The following is a 5,603-nucleotide window of genomic DNA, read 5'->3' as shown; positions in this document are numbered from 1 at the left end:
AATTTTATGACCAATCCACTTATAATAAAATTCTCTGATATTTCTATACTTATGATGTCTCTAGTGAGGTCATTTTTGTTTTTAATATAAAATGATTTCTAGAATATAATGAGAATGAGCAACTAGGTTTTGTTTGTTTGTTTTTGAGTCTGTCATGTACCTGGCTCAACTATTTATAATCTCATTTTTAGAAAAATCTAAAAATAGATGTTTGTAATTTCAGCTTTTAGAAAAATTTCTTTTTTATTTTTATTTACTTATTTTTTTAAGAATTTATTTTTGAGAGTATTACAGATATCCTCCATTTTACCCCCTTTGACCCCTTCCACTCAGCTCCCACCTCACCCCACCCCCTGGCCTACACTGCACTATTATCTGTGTCCATGGGCTATGCATATAAATTCTTTGGTTAATCTCTTGCCGCTTTCCCTCCCTCCTTCCCTCTGCAATCTCTCAGTCTGTTCCAGGCTTCCATGCCTCAGGACCTATTTTGTTCATCAGTTTATTTTGTTTTTTAGATTCCACATATAAGTGAGATCATGTGATAATAGTCTCTCTGACTGACTGAATTTCATTTAGTGTAATAATCTCCAGTTCCATTCATGCTGTCACAAAGGGTAAGATCCTTTTTTACTGCTGCATAGTATTCTATTTTGTAAATGTACTACAGCTTTTTTATCTACTTATCTACTGATGGGCACTTGGGCTGTTTCCAGATAGTAACTATGGTAAATAATGCTGCTATGAACGTAAGGCTACATATATTCTTTCTGATTGGTGTTTCAGGATTCCTAGTATATATTCCCAGAAGTGGGATTACTGGGTCAAATGTCAGTTCCATTTTTAATTTTTTGAGGAATCTCTATACTGTTTTCCACAGTGGCTGCACCAGTCTGCATTCTCACTAGCAGTGTGCCAGGGTTCCCTTTTCCCCTCATCCTGTCCAGCACTGGTTGTTTGAAAATTTTCTTTTTTAAGTATGAGAGTGTTTTTTTCTGCTTTGAAGCAGACTGGTATATGAGTCTTTTTCTTATGGCTTAGTCTGTTTCATTGTCTACTTTCATATTTTAGTAAAGAGAAAATAGAAAGTACAGACTTTAAACAATACTATCAATCGTCAATATATTCTTCAGATTATAATTTCTACCTGAATTTCAAAATATTTACAAATTGGACATTTGTTCTTAATGAGTTTTCTTGTAAAATATACATGTTCATTGTAAAATAAAAATTTAAACAGTGCAAGAGCATATAGAGTAAAAAAAGTTCCCATCTTTCTGCATTAGGCACTCCAGGCCTTCCCAGACAAAACCACTGTTAATAGTTTCCTATGTTCTTGCAGATTTTTTTAATTTATCTTTTTACCCAAGTGAGTTTATTATATAAACTTTTTCCAAGTTTATTTTTTTACAAAACAGTAGCAAGTTAATGAGCTTTTAATAATTACTCTTCAATGCTGCTTTTAAATTATTAGGCATTGTTTTGGAATTTAAGGTTTAGTGAATGGCTATAAATAAAAATGATGTAAATATTGGTCTACTTAAATTTCTTCTGATAAGACAATGTGAGTGACTTTTTACAAGCATTATTTCACTTTCATTTGTTCTGTTTTCTGTACCTCCCACCTCTCATCCCTGTCCCCAGATCACTGGATTTTCTTGTATTTCTTTTTTCTTTGTTGCACGGATATTTACTGATATCCCCTGTACCAGGCACTGTGCAGGGCGTTGCATGTACGGTGTTGAAGAGAACAGGACCTACTGCCCTCATGGATCAGCCGTTTGATAGCAGAAACTGCAGGGAATAGAATAGCTTGGATTCACTTTATAACAAAGAAGTAAAAGTGAAGAGAGTATTTGGAATTTGAACATCTGTACTGATTATAGTGATTATGTTTTATATTGGGTATGTTTTTTAAATTTATGACTTCAGGGTCATTTTTTCTTTTTCTTTTTTAAATTCTGTTACTTCCTAACTATAAACAAGTAGCAATGGGAGGACAGTTGTATCAGGTGAATTTCTGAAGCTCTGACACCATAATATTATTCTCTGCTGTGGCGAAAGATAGTAATTGTGTATTGAGGATTAAAACGAATTGTATGTTATTAGCTTTGTCAAAAAGTTAATGAAATCTTTAGATTTTTTTCTTGCCAAAAATTAACATAAACACACAGAGTATTTTCCAAGCAGTTTCACAGGGATTGCAGAATTAAGGTGAAAAAAATCAAAGGTAACAAAGGTAAGATCCATCTAGAAATTTTTAATCTTTAAGGTACATTAAAAATAATTTTTCAGAGCAACAGCATAAGTGGACTTACAAAATGTAGCTTAAAAGTGAAATGAAAATTAGCAATAATACACATTTCAAACTTTACACAAAAGACACTTTATTTAAAAAATAGGGCAACATTTTGTTTGAAGACCAAACTGAAGTGAATTTAGTGGATATTTTTAAGTTCTTAAAAGTATCTTAGATTTAGTTTGAATCTGTCTCTCCTTGTGGAATAGACAAGTGAAACACATTTTAAAAAATGTTTGAATACATGATTTGTGCTGGTAATCATATTCTAACATGGCAATGTTTACATGCTGGCACTGCTGAATGTTTCTCATATATCATCTCTTTAAACACTACACTGTGTTGCCTCCTGCTCATTTATTAATTTGAAATTGGGTGGTGGGTATATGAGTGTTTGGGGTTTTTTAAAAACCTTTTTGAGAGTCTAAAATATTTTATAATTTTTGAAAAGCATTTATTTGCCTTACAAAAGTTTATACCTTGATAATTAAGCCATTTAGATACTCAGAGTTGGGCCCAGCTGGTATGGCTCACTGGTTGAGCATCGACCCATGCACCAAGAGGTCACCGGTTTGATTCCCGGTCAGGGCACGTGCCCAGGTTGTGAGGGGCATGCAGGAAGTGGCCAGTCGATATTCTCTCTCATCAATGTTTATCTCTCACTCCCTCTCCCTTTATCTCTCTCTAAAATCAATTTAAAAAAATTTTTTAAAATAAAAATAGATCCTCGAAGTTGACAAATGTTGACAGAACATGCTATAATTTTTACTGCAAAGTTAAACAATAAGGACAAATATACATTTATTGTTTTCCCCCTTAAAGAGGTATTTCATAGAAGCATTTTGTTTTCTCTTTTGTGATTGGAGCTTGGTGAGTAGATGAAAAGTATCTGAGGAATTTTTTTAGCTTTGAGTGGGTGTTGCAAGCCAGCTGAAGGAAAAAAAATCAAATAGGTGAAGAAATGAGTAAAGGAGAGAAAAAAGAAAAAAAAAGTATGTATGTTAGAAAGTTCTAGTATTTCCCTGTGGATAGTTCAGGAGTAATGGGCAGGGTTATTGCCTTAGCTGGCTATCAGGATGAAAAAGCCAAGGACAATTTCAACTACCATTTCTTTTCTTTTTTTTTTTTTTTTCATCCTCACTTGAGGACATTTTTCCATTTTTGTTCAGATAAAGTGGGGGGGGGGGGAGAGAGAGAGAAACATCGACATGAAAGGGACACATCGAGTGGCTGCCACCCACACGACCCCAGCTGGGGCCAGGGACAAACTGCAACCAAGGTATGTGCCCTTAGCAGAAACTGAACCCGGGTCTCTCTGGACTGCAGGCCGATGCTCTAACCGGTGAGCCAAACTGGCCAGGGCTCAACTACCATTTCTGATCACAACCTACCTTTAATTGTAGGCAGTTCTAGTTTTGCTTTTTTTTTTCTGTTTCTCATTATATGACTGTCACTTAATAGTTGTTGGGTACTTGAAAGACTTCAGAGGAAGTAATCACCTTTGTATATATTATTAATGTGTCCATAGTAGATATTAAGTCTGTTGGGATGCCCAGATCCCAAGCTATGTGAAGCATTGCTATTACCTGAGTCATGTCCTTTGAAATACTTGGAATTTGAAGAACAGGATATACAGTTTATATTACAACTAATTTTGAAGGAATATATGACAAGGTAGTTTATTTTTATAAAATCTGAGTACATTGAAAGTTAAAAGTGAAGGACAAAAGCTTTTTTGTTCATGGCACATATTTCAGTATATTTTGAAATTGCCAATATCTTCTGACCAGCACCTTCATTTTCTTATTTGCTACCAAGCATTATTATTGGTACTATATATAAAAGGCTTTAAGAAGACCATGTTGTAATTTTCTTATATTAAGTCAAGGAACAGGATTATAAAGCTAAAATATACCTTCAGTTTAGTTTGTATATTGTTTGCTACAGATTGAGGGAGACTGAAAATATTTTAAATCAAGAGCTGACACTGAGTAAAAGGTTTTGGCTTTGGATAGATTTGAAACATGATTAAATGAGAGTAAATAAAAGCCCCTGGTCAACCAAACCCTAATGGGAGGGAAATAAGAATACTATATAATAATTGAGCCTCAGTTTCAAAAACAAATTTTTCCATAATCAAGACAAATTGTAAGAATAGTACAAAGAGCACACGTGGCCTTTCCTATAAAAATACAAACCACCTCTGGCCGGTTTGGCTCAGTGGTTAGAGCGTCGACCTGCAGTCCAGAGAGACCCGGGTTCGGTTCCCGCTAAGGGCATGTACCTCAGTTGCAGTTTGTCCCCAGCCCTGGTTGGGTCGTGCAGGTGGCAGCCACTCGATGTGTCCCTTTGCGTCGATGTTTCCTCTCTCTTCCTCTTTCTCCCTCCCACTCTATCTGAACAAAATATGGAAAAATGTCCTCGGGTGAGAATAAAATAAAAATACAAACCAAAAAAAAGTCACTTGCTTTACAAAACCATTAATGTCAAATTTTTGACATATTTATCAAAAGTTTAATACCCAAGTTTCTCTTTGAAAACTGGGTTAAGCCCTGGTCAGTGTGTTCAGTGGTTAGAGTATTGGCCCCAGCCTGGATGGGGCATGTGCAGGAGGCAACCAATCAATATGTCTCTGTCACATTGATGTCTCTCTCTTTTTCTCTGCCTCTCTTCCTCCCTCTCTCTCTTCCCTCTATTCTCTCTCCAAAAATAAACAAGTCAATGGAAAAAATATTTTCAAGTGAGGATTAACTAACTAAATAATAAATACAGTTAAAAATAGTGGTGGGAGGAGGGAGTAACTATTTGTGACAGCATGCATGGACTTCAGTGAAATAAGTCAGTCAGAGAAAGGAAAATACCATATGATTTCACTGTGTGGAATCTAAAGAACAATATAAGCCAACAAACAAAATTGAAACAGACTTAGAGATACAGAGAACAAATTGATGGTTGCCAGAGAGGAGGTGGGTTGGGGCACTGGGTGAAAAAGGTGAAGGGATTGAGGGGTGCAGATTGGTAGTCACAGAATAGTCACAGGGATGTAAAGTACAGCAAAGGGAATAAGAACATACAAAAAAACCATACTTGGGGGAAAAAAAAGACAATAATTTAAAACACCTGAATGCAATTCCAGGCAAACGCCTTCAATTATCCTACATAAGGTAACTCTTTGGTACAATTGCCTTCCCTGCCCTCTTCACTAGTAACTTTATTAAAGAAGACTTGAAATGTGCTGTCATTCTACCCATTTAATGGTAAACACAAATTTAACAGTTTTTTAAATTAAGGTGTAATTGCATTT

The sequence above is a fragment of the Molossus molossus genome, unplaced genomic scaffold (genome assembly GCF_014108415.1).
Source record: "Molossus molossus isolate mMolMol1 unplaced genomic scaffold, mMolMol1.p scaffold_m16_p_7, whole genome shotgun sequence".
In the NCBI taxonomy this organism is placed as follows: domain Eukaryota; kingdom Metazoa; phylum Chordata; class Mammalia; order Chiroptera; family Molossidae; genus Molossus; species Molossus molossus.
This window is presented reverse-complemented; position numbering follows the sequence as displayed.